This window comes from Lissotriton helveticus, chromosome 5_1 (assembly GCF_964261635.1).
Source record: "Lissotriton helveticus chromosome 5_1, aLisHel1.1, whole genome shotgun sequence".
Lineage (NCBI taxonomy): Eukaryota > Metazoa > Chordata > Amphibia > Caudata > Salamandridae > Lissotriton > Lissotriton helveticus.
In genome coordinates, this window is record NC_136065.1 from 1,623,094,011 (window position 1) to 1,623,109,370 (window position 15,360).

Below are 15,360 nucleotides of genomic sequence, written 5' to 3' on the forward strand. Positions count from 1 at the left end.
AGGAAGCATGTAATAAATATATTTATTTTTCTGGAAAAGTAAGAGTGGACATTGGTTTGCACCTCAGATGGGACTCGAACTCACAATCCCTGGCTTAGGAGGCCAGTGCCTTATCCATTAGGCCACTGAGGCACAGATACATACCAGCAATCTAGAGGCATTATTTAAATGTAGTAAATCGTCCAACACTGGTGTCTGCACACAGGACATTTCTCAGTTCTCTCCATAAGTAAACTTCCCATTTTCATCCTCTTCCATCCCCGACTTTAACACTCTGTTCTGTGCTATAATGGATACTCTGCATTTGTAGCAAGTGGAGAGAAATTGGAGGAGAACCATTTTCGAATCAACACTTCTTCCTCCATGGATGCTTTTCTTAATAAACTGGGCTTTGACAGTGGTATCAAGCCGTCCTTGTCTTCAGCAGGACACAGAAACAGGCACCAAGTCTACTAACCAAGTTCAACCACACTCTGCAACTTAGTAGACCAGTGCTTTACAAATTAGCCATCTGTGTCATCAGCAAAGGCAGCCAATGTGCCAATCCTTTATAATTCTTCTTAGTACTTTTCTTTCTCGTAGGCAAAATTAGCACTTTAACTGCACAAATCATACAGATTTTACACTTGAAGCACTACATGAACACATACTTACACACCTTGCAGTTCATCTACACACACTTAAGCTAAAACCCATTCTGTCAAGTCAAAATTCTGCAAACCTAGTACATATTCAGTACATGTACATAGAAGCACTTTTTAATGCCACTTAAATGCACTAGATTTTAGACTGAAGTTGCAATCTAAATGACTGTGCAGTATGTACTCCACTTTATTATTAATTAGGAATGAGAACATGATGTCTATAAGAGTATTGGAAGAGCCTGCTTCCATTCTGAATGGAAACCTGAATTGTGTGACCATTGGCAAAATCTGACCACGAAGGGACTCGAACCCTCAATCTTCTGATCCGAAGTCAGACGCCTTATCCATTAGGCCACGCGGTCATGTGTCCTGCTGCATTTATTTTTATACTGTAGGTGGTATGCAAGGTTGGAAAATATATTATTTATAGTTATTTAGGTTTACAAACCATTGTGGGTTTTTTTCAGCTCCTTTCAATTAAATCACTTTTTTGGAATTTATATAATGAGAATGTCACCAGTACGATAAGCTATTGTTTTCATTTTTGCATTTAAACCTCTTTCTTCATGAGATTAAAGCTCAGTTTATGCTTTATATAGCTCTGGATGTTTCCAGAAGTGGAGAGAAACTGTTTTGAAAGTAGTACAAACTGCTCCTTTCTGGATATTCCAATTTACACACACTCAAAGGTTGTATACATTTAATGAATCCTAACTTGCCCTATTCAAGTAGCTGAAAGCCTTTCACCACCTCTAGAAACAACAGTTACACCAATGCAATTCAAATAATTTTTTCCAAAGGAATATCTTCTGCCGGGTCAAAAATGCATCTGACAAAGATAGGTGTTTCAAAAATCGACTTTGTAGTTTCAGAACATCAACATGACTCTGACGAGTACAGAAGTAAAATGGTACCATTTCAACGTTCCTAATACCTCATAAGCTTCTGAGAGGAAGCATGTAATAAATATATTTATTTTTCTGGAAAAGTTAGAGTGGACATTGGTTTGCATCTCAGATGGGACTCGAACCCACAATCCCTGGCTTAAGAGGCCAGTGACTTATCCATTAGGCCACTGAGGCACAGATAAATGCAGGCAATCTAGAGGCATTATTTAAATGTATTCAATCGTCCAACACTGGTGTCTGCATACAGGATATTTCTCAGTTCTCTCCATAAGTAAACTTCCCATTTCATCCTCTTCCATCCCGACTTTAACACTCTGTTCCGTGCTATAATGGATACTCTGTATTTCTAGCAAGTGGAGAGAAATTGGAGGAGAACCATTTTCGAATCAACACTTCTTCTTCCATGGATGCTTTTTTCAATAAACTGGGCTTTGACAGTGGTATCAAGCCGTCCTTGTCTTCAGCAGGACACAGAAACAGGCACCAAGTCTACTAACCAAGTTCAACCACAGTCTGCAACTTAATAGACCAGTGCTTTACAAATTAGCAAACTGTGTCATCAGCAAAGGCAGCCAATGTGCCAATCCTTTATAATTCTTCTGTAGTACTTTTCTTTCTCGTAGGCAAAATTAGCACTTTAACTGGACAAATCATACAGATTTTACACTTGAAGCACTCCATGAACACATACTTACACACCTTGCAGTTCATCTACACACACTTAAGCTAAAAACCCATTCTGTGAAGTCAAAATTCTGCAAACCTAGTACATATTCAGTGCGTGTACATAGAAGCACTTTTTAATGCCACTTAAATGCACTAGATTTTAGACTGAAGATGCAATCTAAATGACTGTGCAGTATGTACTCCACTTTATTATTAATTAGGAATGAGAACATGATGTCTATAGGAGTAGTGGAAGAGCCTGCTTCCATTCTGAATGGAAACCTGAATTGTGTGACAATTGGCAAAAACCGACCACGAAGGGACTCGAACCCTCAATCTTCTGATCCGAAGTCAGACGCCTTATCCATTAGGCCACGCGGTCATGTGTCCTGCTGCATTTATTTTTATACTGTAGGTGGTATGCAAGGTCGGAAAATATATTATTCATAGTTATTTAGGTTTACAAACCATTGTGGTTTTTTTTCAGCTCCTTTCAATTAAATCACTTTTTTGGAATTTATATAATGAGAATGTCACCAGTACGATAAGCTATTGTTTTCATTTTTGCATTTAAACCTCTTTCTTCATGAGATTAAAGCTCAGTTTATGCTTTATATAGCTCTGGATGTTTCCAGAAGTGGAGAGAAACTGTTTTGAAAGTAGTACAAACTGCTCCTTCCTGGATATTCCAATTAACACACACTCAAAGGTTGTATACATTTCATGAATCCTGACTTGCCCTATTCAAGTAGCTGAAAGCCTTTCACCACCTCTAGAAACAACAGTTACACCAATCCAATTCAAATAATTTTTTCCAAAGGAATATCTTCTGCCGGGTCAAAAATGTATCTGACAAAGATAGGTGTTTCAAAAATCGACATTGTAGTTTCAGAACATCAACATGACTCTGACGAGTACAGAAGTAAAATGGTACCATTTCAACGTTCCTAATACCTCATAAGCTTCTGAGAGGAAGCATGTAATAAATATATTTATTTTTCTGGAAAAGTAAGAGTGGACATTGGTTTGCACCTCAGATGGGACTCGAACCCACAATCCCTGGCTTAGGAGGCCAGTGCCGTATCCATTAGGCCACTGAGGCACAGATAAATGCCACCATTTCATTTTTGCATTTAAACCTCTTTCTTCATGAGATTAAAGCTCAGTTTATGCTTTATATAGCTCTGGATGTTTCCAGAAGTGGAGAGAAACTGTTTTAAAAGTAGTACAAACTGCTCCTTCCTGGATATTCCAATTTACACACACTCAAAGGTTGTATACGTTTCATGAATCCTGACTTGCCCTATTTAAGTAGCTGAAATCCTTTCACCACCTCTAGAAACAACAGTTACACCAATCCAATTCAAATCATTTTTTCCAAAGGAATATCTTCTGCCGGGTCAAAAATGCATCTGACAAAGACAGGTGTTTCAAAAATCGACTTTGTAGTTTCAGAACCTCAACATGACTCTGACGAGTACAGAAGTAAAATGGTACCATTTCAACGTTCCTAATACCTCATAAGCTTCTGAGAGGAAGCATGTAATAAATATATTTATTTTTCTGGAAAAGTAAGAGTGGACATTGGTTTGCACCTCAGATGGGACTCGAACTCACAATCCCTGGCTTAGGAGGCCAGTGCCTTATCCATTAGGCCACTGAGGCACAGATACATACCAGCAATCTAGAGGCATTATTTAAATGTAGTAAATCGTCCAACACTGGTGTCTGCACACAGGACATTTCTCAGTTCTCTCCATAAGTAAACTTCCCATTTTCATCCTCTTCCATCCCCGACTTTAACACTCTGTTCTGTGCTATAATGGATACTCTGCATTTGTAGCAAGTGGAGAGAAATTGGAGGAGAACCATTTTCGAATCAACACTTCTTCCTCCATGGATGCTTTTCTTAATAAACTGGGCTTTGACAGTGGTATCAAGCCGTCCTTGTCTTCAGCAGGACACAGAAACAGGCACCAAGTCTACTAACCAAGTTCAACCACACTCTGCAACTTAGTAGACCAGTGCTTTACAAATTAGCCATCTGTGTCATCAGCAAAGGCAGCCAATGTGCCAATCCTTTATAATTCTTCTTAGTACTTTTCTTTCTCGTAGGCAAAATTAGCACTTTAACTGCACAAATCATACAGATTTTACACTTGAAGCACTACATGAACACATACTTACACACCTTGCAGTTCATCTACACACACTTAAGCTAAAACCCATTCTGTCAAGTCAAAATTCTGCAAACCTAGTACATATTCAGTACATGTACATAGAAGCACTTTTTAATGCCACTTAAATGCACTAGATTTTAGACTGAAGTTGCAATCTAAATGACTGTGCAGTATGTACTCCACTTTATTATTAATTAGGAATGAGAACATGATGTCTATAAGAGTATTGGAAGAGCCTGCTTCCATTCTGAATGGAAACCTGAATTGTGTGACCATTGGCAAAATCTGACCACGAAGGGACTCGAACCCTCAATCTTCTGATCCGAAGTCAGACGCCTTATCCATTAGGCCACGCGGTCATGTGTCCTGCTGCATTTATTTTTATACTGTAGGTGGTATGCAAGGTTGGAAAATATATTATTTATAGTTATTTAGGTTTACAAACCATTGTGGGTTTTTTTCAGCTCCTTTCAATTAAATCACTTTTTTGGAATTTATATAATGAGAATGTCACCAGTACGATAAGCTATTGTTTTCATTTTTGCATTTAAACCTCTTTCTTCATGAGATTAAAGCTCAGTTTATGCTTTATATAGCTCTGGATGTTTCCAGAAGTGGAGAGAAACTGTTTTGAAAGTAGTACAAACTGCTCCTTTCTGGATATTCCAATTTACACACACTCAAAGGTTGTATACATTTAATGAATCCTAACTTGCCCTATTCAAGTAGCTGAAAGCCTTTCACCACCTCTAGAAACAACAGTTACACCAATGCAATTCAAATAATTTTTTCCAAAGGAATATCTTCTGCCGGGTCAAAAATGCATCTGACAAAGATAGGTGTTTCAAAAATCGACTTTGTAGTTTCAGAACATCAACATGACTCTGACGAGTACAGAAGTAAAATGGTACCATTTCAACGTTCCTAATACCTCATAAGCTTCTGAGAGGAAGCATGTAATAAATATATTTATTTTTCTGGAAAAGTAAGAGTGGACATTGGTTTGCACCTCAGATGGGACTCGAACTCACAATACCTGGCTTAGGAGGGCAGTGCCTTATCCATTAGGCCACTGAGGCACAGATACATACCAAAATTTAGAGGCATTATTTAAATGTATTCAATCGTCCAACACTGGTGTCTGCACACAGGACATTTCTCAGTTCTCTCCATAAGTAAACTTCCCATTTTCATCCTCTTCCATCCCCGACTTTAACACTCTGTTCTGTGCTATAATGGATACTCTGCATTTGTAGCAAGTGGAGAGAAATTGGAGGAGAACCATTTTCGAATCAACACTTCTTCTTCCATGGATGCTTTTCTTAATAAACTGGGCTTTGACAGTGATATCAAGCCGTTCTCGTCTTCAGCAGGACACAGAAACAGGCACCAAGTCTACTAACCAGGTTCAACCACACTCTGCAACTTAATAGACCAGTGCTTTACAAATTAGCCATCTGTGTCATCAGCAAAGGCAGCCAATGTGCCAATCCTTTATAATTCTTCTTAGTACTTTTCTTTCTCGTAGGCAAAATTAGCACTTTAACTGCACAAATCATACAGATTTTACACTTGAAGCACTACATGAACACATACTTAGACACCTTGCAGTTCATCTACACACACTTAAGCTAAAACCCATTCTGTCAAGTCAAAAGTCTGCAAACCTAGTACATATTCAGTACATGTACATAGAAGCACTTTTTAATGCCACTCAAATGCAGTAGATTTTAGACTGAAGATGCAATCTAAATGACTGTGCAGTATGTACTCCACTTTATTATTAATTAGGAATGAGAACATGATGTCTATAAGAGTATTGGAAGAGCCGGCTTCCATTCTGAATGGAAACCTGAATTGTGTGGCCATTGGCAAAATCTGACCACGAAGGGACTTGAACCCTCAATCTTCTGATCTGAAGTCAGACGCCTTATCCATTAGGCCACGCAGTCATGTGTCCTGCTGTGTGTTTTCAGCTCCTTTCAATTAAATCACTTTTTTGGAATTTATATATTGAGAATGTCACCAGTACAATAAGCTATTGTTTTTATTTTTGCATTTAAACCTCTTTCTTCATGAGATTAAAGCTCTGTTTATGCTTTATATAGCTCTGGATGTTTCCAGAAGTGGAGAGAAACTGTTTTAAAAGTAGTACAAACTGCTCCTTCCTGGATATTCCAATTTACACACACTCAAAGGTTGTATACGTTTCATGAATCCTGACTTGCCCTATTTAAGTAGCTGAAAGCCTTTCACCACCTCTAGAAACAACATTTACACCAATCCAATTCAAATCATTTTTTCCAAAGGAATATCTTCTGCTGGGTCAAAAATGCATCTGACAAAGATAGGTGTTTCAAAAATCGACTTTGTAGTTTCAGAACATCAACATGACTCTGACGAGTACAGAAGTAAAATGGTACCATTTCAACGTTCCTAATACCTCATAAGCTTCTGAGAGGAAGCATGTAATAAATATATTTATTTTTCTGGAAATGTTAGAGTGGACATTGGTTTGCATCTCAGATGGGACTCGTACCCACAATCCCTGGCTTAAGAGGCCAGTGACTTATCCATTAGGCCAATGAGAAACAGATAAATGCAACCAATCTAGAGGCATTATTTAAATGTATTCACTCGTCCAACACTGGTGTCTGCATACAGGATATTTCTCAGTTCTCTCCATAAGTAAACTTCCCATTTTCATCCCCTTCAATCCCCGACTTTAACACTCTGTTCTGTGCTAAAATGGAGACTCTGTATTCCTAGCAAGTGGAGAGAAATTGGAGGAGAACCATTTTCGAATCAACACTTCTTCTTCCATGAATGCTTTTCTCAATAAACTGGGCTTTGACAGTGGTATCAAGCCGTCCTTGTCTTCAGCAGGACACAGAAACAGGCACCAAGTCTACTAACCAAGTTCTACCACACTCTGCAACTTAATAGACCAGTGCTTTACAAATTAGCCAACTGTGTCATCAGAAAAAGGCAGCCAATGTGCCAATCCTTTATAATTCTTCTGTAGTACTTTTCTTTCTCGTAGGCAAAATTAGCACTTTAACTGCACAAATCATACAGATTTTACACTTGAAGCACTCCATGAACACATACTTACACACCTTGCAGTTCATCTACACACACTTAAGCTAAAAACCCATTCTGTGAAGTCAAAATTCTGCAAACCTAGTACATATTCAGTGCGTGTACATAGAAGCACTTTTTAATGCCACTTAAATGCACTAGATTTTAGACTGAAGATGCAATCTAAATGACTGTGCAGTATGTACTCCACTTTATTATTAATTAGGAATGAGAACATGATGTCTATAGGAGTATTGGAAGAGCCTGCTTCCATTCTGAATGGAAACCTGAATTGTGTGACAATTGGCAAAAACCGACCCCGAAGGGACTCGAACCCTCAATCTTCTGATCTGAAGTCAGACGCCTTATCCATTAGGCCACGCGGTCATGTGTCCTGCTGCATTTATTTTTATACTGTAGGTGGTATGCAAGGTTGGAAAATATATTATTTATAGTTATTTAGGTTTACAAACCATTGTGGGTTTTTTTCAGCTCCTTTCAATTAAATCACTTTTTTGGAATTTATATAATGAGAATGTCACCAGTACGATAAGCTATTGTTTTCATTTTTCCATTTAAACCTCTTTCTTCATGAGATTAAAGCTCAGTTTATGCTTTATATAGCTCTGGATGTTTCCAGAAGTGGAGAGAAACTGTTTTGAAAGTAGTACAAACTGCTCCTTCCTGGATATTCCAATTTACACACACTCAAAGGTTGTATACATTTCATGAATCCTAACTTGCCCTATTCAAGTAGCTGAAAGCCTTTCACCACCTCTAGAAACGACAGTTACACCAATCCAATTCAAATCATTTTTTCCAAAGGAATATCTTCTGCCGGGTCAAAAATGCATCTGACAAAGATAGGTGTTTCAAAAATCGACTTTGTAGTTTCAGAACATCAACATGACTCGGACGAGTACAGAAGTAAAATGGTACCATTTCAAAGTTCCTAATACCTCATAAGCTTCTGAAAGGAAGCATGTAATAAATATATTTATTTTTCTGGAGAAATAAGAGTGGACATTGGTTTGCACCTCAGATGGGACTCGAACCCACAATCCCTGGCTTAAGAAGCCAGTGCCTCATCCATTAGGCCACTGAGGCACAGATAAATACCAGCCGTTCATTTTTGCATTTAAACCTCTTTCTTCATGAGATTAAAGCTCAGTTTATGCTTTATATAGCTCTGGATGTTTCCAGAAGTGGAGAGAAACTGTTTTAAAAGTAGTACAAACTGCTCATTCCTGGATATTCCAATTTACACACACTCAAAGGTTGTATACGTTTCATGAATCCTGACTTGCCCTATTTAAGTAGCTGAAATCCTTTCAACACCTCTAGAAACAACAGTTACACCAATCCAATTCAAATAAGTTTTTTCCAAAGGAATATCTTCTGCCGGGTCAAAAATGCATCTGACAAAGACAGGTGTTTCAAAAATCGACTTTGTAGTTTCAGAACATCAACATGACTCTGACGATTACAGAAGTAAAATGGTATCCTTTCAACGTTCCTAATACCTCATAAGCTTCAGAGAGGAAGCATGTAATAAATATATTTATTTTTCTGGAAAAGTAAGAGTGGACATTGGTTCGCACCTCAGATGGGACTCGAACTCACAATCCCTGGCTTAGGAGACCAGTGCCTTATCCATTAGGCCACTGAGGCACAGATACATACCAGCAATCTAGAGTCATTATTTAAATGTATTCAATCGTCCAACACTGGTGTCTGCACACAGGACATTTCTCAGTTCTCTCCATAAGTAAACTTCCCATTTTCATCCTCTTCCATCCCGACTTTAACACTCTGTTCTGTGCTATAATGGATACTCTGCATTTGTAGCAAGTGCAGAGAAATTGGAGGAGTACAATTTTCGAATCAACACTTCTTCTTCCATGGATGCTTTTCTCATTAAACTGGGCTTTGACAGTGGTATCAAGCCGTTCTTGTCTTCAGCAGGACACAGAAACAGGCACCAAGTCTACTAACCAAGTTCAACCTAACTCTGCAACTTAATAGACCAGTGCTTTACAAATTAGCCAACTGTGTCATCAGCAAAGGCAGCCAACTGTGTCATCAGCAAAGGCAGCCAATGTGCCAATCCTTTATAATTCTTCTGTAGTACTTTTCTTTCTCGTAGGCAAAATTAGCACTTTAACTGCACAAATCATACAGATTTTACACTTGAAGCACTACATGAACACATACTTACACACCTTGCAGTTCAGCTACACACACTTAAGCTAAAACCCATTCTGTCAAGTCAAAATTCTGCAAACCTAGTACATATTCAGTACATGTACATAGAAGCACTTTTTAATGCCACTTAAATGCACTAGATTTTAGACTGAAGATGCAATCTAAATGACTGTGCAGTATGTACTCCACTTTATTATTAATTAGGAATGAGAACATGATGTCTATAAGAGTATTGGAAGAGCCTGCTTCCATTCTGAATGGAAACCTGAATTGTGTGACCATTGGCAAAATATGACCACGAAGGGACTCGAACCCGCAATCTTCTGATCCGAAGTCAGAAGCCTTTTCCATTAGGCCACGCGGTCATGTGTCCTGCTGCATTTATTTTTATACTTTAGGTGGTATGCAAGGTTGGAACATTTATTATTTATAGTTATTTAGGTTTACAAACCATTGTGGGTTTTTTTCAGCTCCTTTCAATTAAATCACTTTTTTGGAATTTATATAATGAGAATGTCACCAGTACGATAAGCTATTGTTTTCATTTTTCCATTTAAACCTCTTTCTTCATGAGATTAAAGCTCAGTTTATGCTTTATATAGCTCTGGATGTTTCCAGAAGTGGAGAGAAACTGTTTTGAAAGTAGTACAAACTGCTCCTTCCTGGATATTCCAATTTACACACACTCAAAGGTTGTATACATTTCATGAATCCTAACTTGCCCTATTCAAGTAGCTGAAAGCCTTTCACCACCTCTAGAAACAACAGTTACACCAATCCAATTCAAATAAATTTTTATCTTCTGCCGGGTCAAAAATGCATCTGACAAAGATAGGTGTTTCAAAAATCGACTTTGTAGTTTCAGAACATCAACATGACTCTGACGAGTACAGAAGTAAAATGGTACCATTTCAAAGATCCTAATACCTCATAAGCTTCTGAGAGGAAGCATGTAATAAATATATTTATTGTTCTGGAAAAGTAAGAGTGGGCATTGGTTTGCACCTCAGATGGGACTCGAACTCACAATCCCTGGCTTAGGAGACCAGTGCCTTATCCATTAGGCCACTGAGGCACAGATACATACCAGTAATCTAGAGGCATTATTTAAATGTATTCAATCGTCCAACACTGGTGTCTGCACACAGGACATTTCTCAGTTCTCTCCATAAGTAAACTTCCCATTTTCATCCTCTTCCATCCCCGACTTTAACACTCTGTTCTGTGCTATAATGGATACTCTGCATTTGTAGCAAGTGGAGAGAAATTGGAGGAGAACCATTTTCGAATCAACACTTCTTCCTCCATGGATGCTTTTCTTAATAAACTGGGCTTTGACAGTGGTATCAAGCCGTCCTTGTCTTCAGCAGGACACAGAAACAGGCACCAAGTCTACTAACCAAGTTCAACCACACTCTGCAACTTAATAGACCAGTGCTTTACAAATTAGCCATCTGTGTCATCAGCAAAGGCAGCCAATGTGCCAATCCTTTATAATTCTTCTTAGTACTTTTCTTTCTCGTAGGCAAAATTAGCACTTTAACTGCACTAATCATACAGATTTTACACTTGAAGCACTACATGAACACATACTTAGACACCTTGCAGTTCATCTACACACACTTAAGCTAAAACCCATTCTGTCAAGTCAAAATTCTGCAAACCTAGTACATATTCAGTACATGTACATAGAAGCACTTTTTAATGCCACTCAAATGCACTAGATTTTAGACTGAAGATGCAATCTAAATGACTGTGCAGTATGTACTCCACTTTATTATTAATTAGGAATGAGAACATGATGTCTATAAGAGTATTGGAAGAGCCGGCTTCCATTCTGAATGGAAACCTGAATTGTGTGACCATTGGCAAAATCTGACCACGAAGGGACTTGAACCCTCAATCTTATGATCCGAAGTCAGACGCCTTATCCATTAGGCCCAAAGTCATGTGTCCTGTTGTGTGTATTTTTATACTGTAGGTGGTATGCAAGGATGGAAAATATAATATTTATAGTTATTTAGGTTTACATCCCATTGTGTTTTTATTCAGCTCCTTTCAATTAAAGCACTTTTTGGGAATCTATATAATGAGAATGTCACCAGTACGATAATCTTTTGTTTTCTCTTTTGAATTTAAACCTCTTTCTTCATGAGATTAAAGCTCAGTAAATGCTTTACATAGCTCTGGATGTTTCCAGAAGTGGAGAGAAACTGTTTTGAAAGTAGTACAAACTGCTCCTTCCTGGATATTCCAATTTACACACACTCAAAGGTTGTATACATTTCATGAATCCTGACTTGCCCTATTCAAGTAGCTGAAAGCCTTTCACCACCTCTAGAAACAACAGTTACACCAATCCAATTCAAATAATTTTTTCCAAAGGAATATCTTCTGCCGGGTAAAATATGCATCTGACAAAGATAGGTGTTTAAAAATCTACTTTGTAGTTTCAGAACATCAACATGACTCTGAAGAGTACAGAAGTAAAATGGTACCATTTCAAAGTTCCTAATACCTCATAAGCTTCTGAGAGGAAGCTTGTAATAAATATATTTATTTTTCTAGAAAAGTTAGAGTGGACATTGGTTTGCACCTCAGATGGGACTCAAACCCACAATCCATGGGGTAGGAGGCCAGTGACTTATCCATTAGGCCACTGAGGCACAGATAGATGCCATCAATCTAGAGGCATTATTTAAATGTATTCAATCGTCCAACACTGGTGTGTGCACACAGGATATTTCTCAGTTCTCTCCATAAGTAAACTTCCCATTTTCATCCTCTTCTATCCCCGACTTTAACACTCTGTTCTGTGCTAAAATGGAGACTCTGTATTTCTAGCAAGTGGAGAGAAATTGGAGGAGAACCATTTTCGAATCAACACTTCTTCTTCCATGGATGCTTTTCTCAATAAACTGGGCTTTGACAGTGGTATCAAGCCGTCCTTGTCTTCAGCAGGACACAGAAACAGGCACCAAGTCTACTAACCAAGTTCAACCACACTCTGCAACTTAATAGACCAGTGCTTTACAAATTAGCAAACTGTGTCATCAGCAAAGGCAGCCAATGTGCCAATCCTTTATAATTCTTCTGTAGTACTTTTCTTTCTCGTAGGCAAAATTAGCACTTTAACTGCACAAATCATACAGATTTTACACTTGAAGCACTCCATGAACACATACTTACACACCTTGCAGTTCATCTACACACACTTAAGCTAAAAACCCATTCTGTGAAGTCAAAATTCTGCAAACCTAGTACATATTCAGTGCGTGTACATAGAAGCACTTTTTAATGCCACTTAAATGCACTAGATTTTAGACTGAAGATGCAATCTAAATGACTGTGCAGTATGTACTCCACGTTATTATTAATTAGGAATGAGAACATGATGTCTATAGGAGTATTGGAAGAGCCTGCTTCCATTCTGAATGGAAACCTGAATTGTGTGACAATTGGCAAAAACCGACCCCGAAGGGACTCGAACCCTCAATCTTCTGATCCGAAGTCAGACGCCTTATCCATTAGGCCATGCGGTCATGTGTCCTGCTGCATTTATTTTTATACTGTAGGTGGTATGCAAGGTTGGAAAATATATTATTTATAGTTATTTAGGTTTACAAACCATTGTGGGTTTTTTTCAGCTCCTTTCAATTAAATCACTTTTTTGGAATTTATATAATGAGAATGTCACCAGTACGATAAGCTATTGTTTTCATTTTTGCATTTAAACCTCTTTCTTCATGAGATTAAAGCTCAGTTTATGCTTTATATAGCTCTGGATGTTTCCAGAAGTGGAGTGAAACTGTTTTGAAAGTAGTACAAACTGCTCCTTCCTGGATATTCCAATTTACACACACTCAAAGGTTGTATACATTTCATGAATCCTGACTTGCCCTATTCAAGTAGCTGAAAGCCTTTCACCACCTCTAGAAACAACAGTTACACCAATCCAATTCAAATCATTTTTTCCAAAGGAATATCTTCTGCCGGGTAAAATATGCATCTGACAAAGATAGGTGTTTAAAAATCTACTTTGTAGTTTCAGAACATCAACATGACTCTGACGAGTACAGAAGTAAAATGGTACCATTTCAACGTTCCTAATACCTCATGAGCTTCTGAGAGGAAGCATGTAATAAATATATTTATTTTTCTGGAAAAGTAAGAGTGGACATTGGTTTGCACCTCAGATGGGACTCAAACCCACAATCCCTGGCTTAGGAGGCCAGCACCTTATCCATTAGGCCACTGAGGCACAGATACATACCTGCAATCTAGAGGCATTATTTAAATGTATTCAATCGTCCAACACTGGTGTCTGCACACAGGACATTTCTCAGTTCTCTCCATAAGTAAACTTCCCATTTTCATCCTCTTCCATCCCCGACTTTAACACTCTGTTCTGTGCTATAATGGATACTCTGCATTTGTAGCAAGTGAAGAGAAATTGGAGGAGAACCATTTTCGAATCAAACTTCTTCTTCCATGGATGCTTTTCTTAATAAACTTGGCTTTGACAGTGGTATCAAGCCGTCCTTGTCTTCAGCAGGACACAGAAACAGGCACCAAGTCTACTAACCAAGTTCACCCACACTCTGCAACTTAATAGACCAGTGCTTTACAAATTAGCCATCTGTGTCATCAGCAAAGGCAGCCAATGTGCCAATCCTTTATAATTCTTCTTAGTACTTTTCTTTCTCGTAGGCAAAATTAGCACTTTAACTGCACAAATCATACAGATTTTACACTTGAAGCACTACATGAACACATACTTACACACCTTGCAGTTCATCTACACACACTTAAGCTAAAACCCATTCTGTCAAGTCAAAATTCTGCAAACCTAGTACATATTCAGTGCGTGTACATAGAAGCACTTTTTAATGCCACTTAAATGCACTAGATTTTAGACTGAAGATGCAATCTAAATGACTGTGCAGTATGTACTCCACTTTATTATTAATTAGGAATGAGAACATGATGTCTATAAGAGTATTGGAAGAGCCTGCTTCCATTCTGAATGGAAACCTGAATTGTGTGACAATTGGCAAAAACCGACCACGAAGGGACTCAAACCCTCAATCTTCTGATCCGAAGTCAGTAGCCTTATCCATTAGGCCACGCGGTCATGTGTCCTGCTGCATTTATTTTTATACTGTAGGTGGTATGCAAGGTTGGAAAATATATTATTTATAGTTATTTAGGTTTACAAACCATTGTGGTTTTTGTTCAGCTCCTTTCAATTAAATCACTTTTTTCGAATTTATATAATGAGAATGTCACCAGTACGATAAGCTATTGTTTTCATTTTTGCATTTAAACCTCTTTCTTCATGAGATTAAAGCTCAGTTTATGCTTTATATAGCTCTGGATGTTTCCAGAAGTGGAGAGAAACTGTTTTGAAAGTAGTACAAACTGCTCCTTCCTGGATATTCCAATTAACACACACTCAAAGGTTGTATACATTTCATGAATCCTGACTTGCCCTATTCAAGTAGCTGAAAGCCTTTCACCACCTCTAGAAACAACAGTTACACCAATCCAATTCAAATCATTTTTTCCAAAGGAATATCTTCTGCCGGGTCAAAAATGCATCTGACAAAGATAGGTGTTTCAAAAATCGACTTTGTAGTTTCAGAACATCAACATGACTCTGACGAGTACAGAAGT

The 15,360-nt window shown here is 38.1% G+C and overlaps 9 non-coding genes across 9 annotated transcripts; all 9 read right to left on the reverse strand.

Moving 5' to 3' along the window:
- Positions 1 to 59: 59 nt before the first annotated feature.
- TRNAR-CCU (transfer RNA arginine (anticodon CCU)) lies at positions 60 to 132 on the reverse strand. The gene has a single exon. It is a non-coding gene; the product is annotated as a tRNA-Arg (tRNA).
- Positions 133 to 933: 801 nt separating this feature from the next.
- On the reverse strand, positions 934 to 1,006 carry TRNAR-UCG (transfer RNA arginine (anticodon UCG)). The gene has a single exon. It is a non-coding gene; the product is annotated as a tRNA-Arg (tRNA).
- Positions 1,007 to 2,527: 1,521 nt separating this feature from the next.
- Positions 2,528 to 2,600, reverse strand: TRNAR-UCG (transfer RNA arginine (anticodon UCG)). The gene has a single exon. It is a non-coding gene; the product is annotated as a tRNA-Arg (tRNA).
- A 647-nt stretch (positions 2,601 to 3,247) lies between these two features.
- On the reverse strand, positions 3,248 to 3,320 carry TRNAR-CCU (transfer RNA arginine (anticodon CCU)). Its single transcript has one exon. It is a non-coding gene; the product is annotated as a tRNA-Arg (tRNA).
- Positions 3,321 to 3,810: 490 nt separating this feature from the next.
- TRNAR-CCU (transfer RNA arginine (anticodon CCU)) lies at positions 3,811 to 3,883 on the reverse strand. Its single transcript has one exon. It is a non-coding gene; the product is annotated as a tRNA-Arg (tRNA).
- An 801-nt stretch (positions 3,884 to 4,684) lies between these two features.
- TRNAR-UCG (transfer RNA arginine (anticodon UCG)) lies at positions 4,685 to 4,757 on the reverse strand. Its single transcript has one exon. It is a non-coding gene; the product is annotated as a tRNA-Arg (tRNA).
- Positions 4,758 to 9,976: 5,219 nt separating this feature from the next.
- Positions 9,977 to 10,049, reverse strand: TRNAR-UCG (transfer RNA arginine (anticodon UCG)). The gene has a single exon. It is a non-coding gene; the product is annotated as a tRNA-Arg (tRNA).
- Positions 10,050 to 13,153: 3,104 nt separating this feature from the next.
- Positions 13,154 to 13,226, reverse strand: TRNAR-UCG (transfer RNA arginine (anticodon UCG)). Its single transcript has one exon. It is a non-coding gene; the product is annotated as a tRNA-Arg (tRNA).
- Positions 13,227 to 13,872: 646 nt separating this feature from the next.
- Positions 13,873 to 13,945, reverse strand: TRNAR-CCU (transfer RNA arginine (anticodon CCU)). The gene has a single exon. It is a non-coding gene; the product is annotated as a tRNA-Arg (tRNA).
- Positions 13,946 to 15,360: the final 1,415 nt, after the last annotated feature.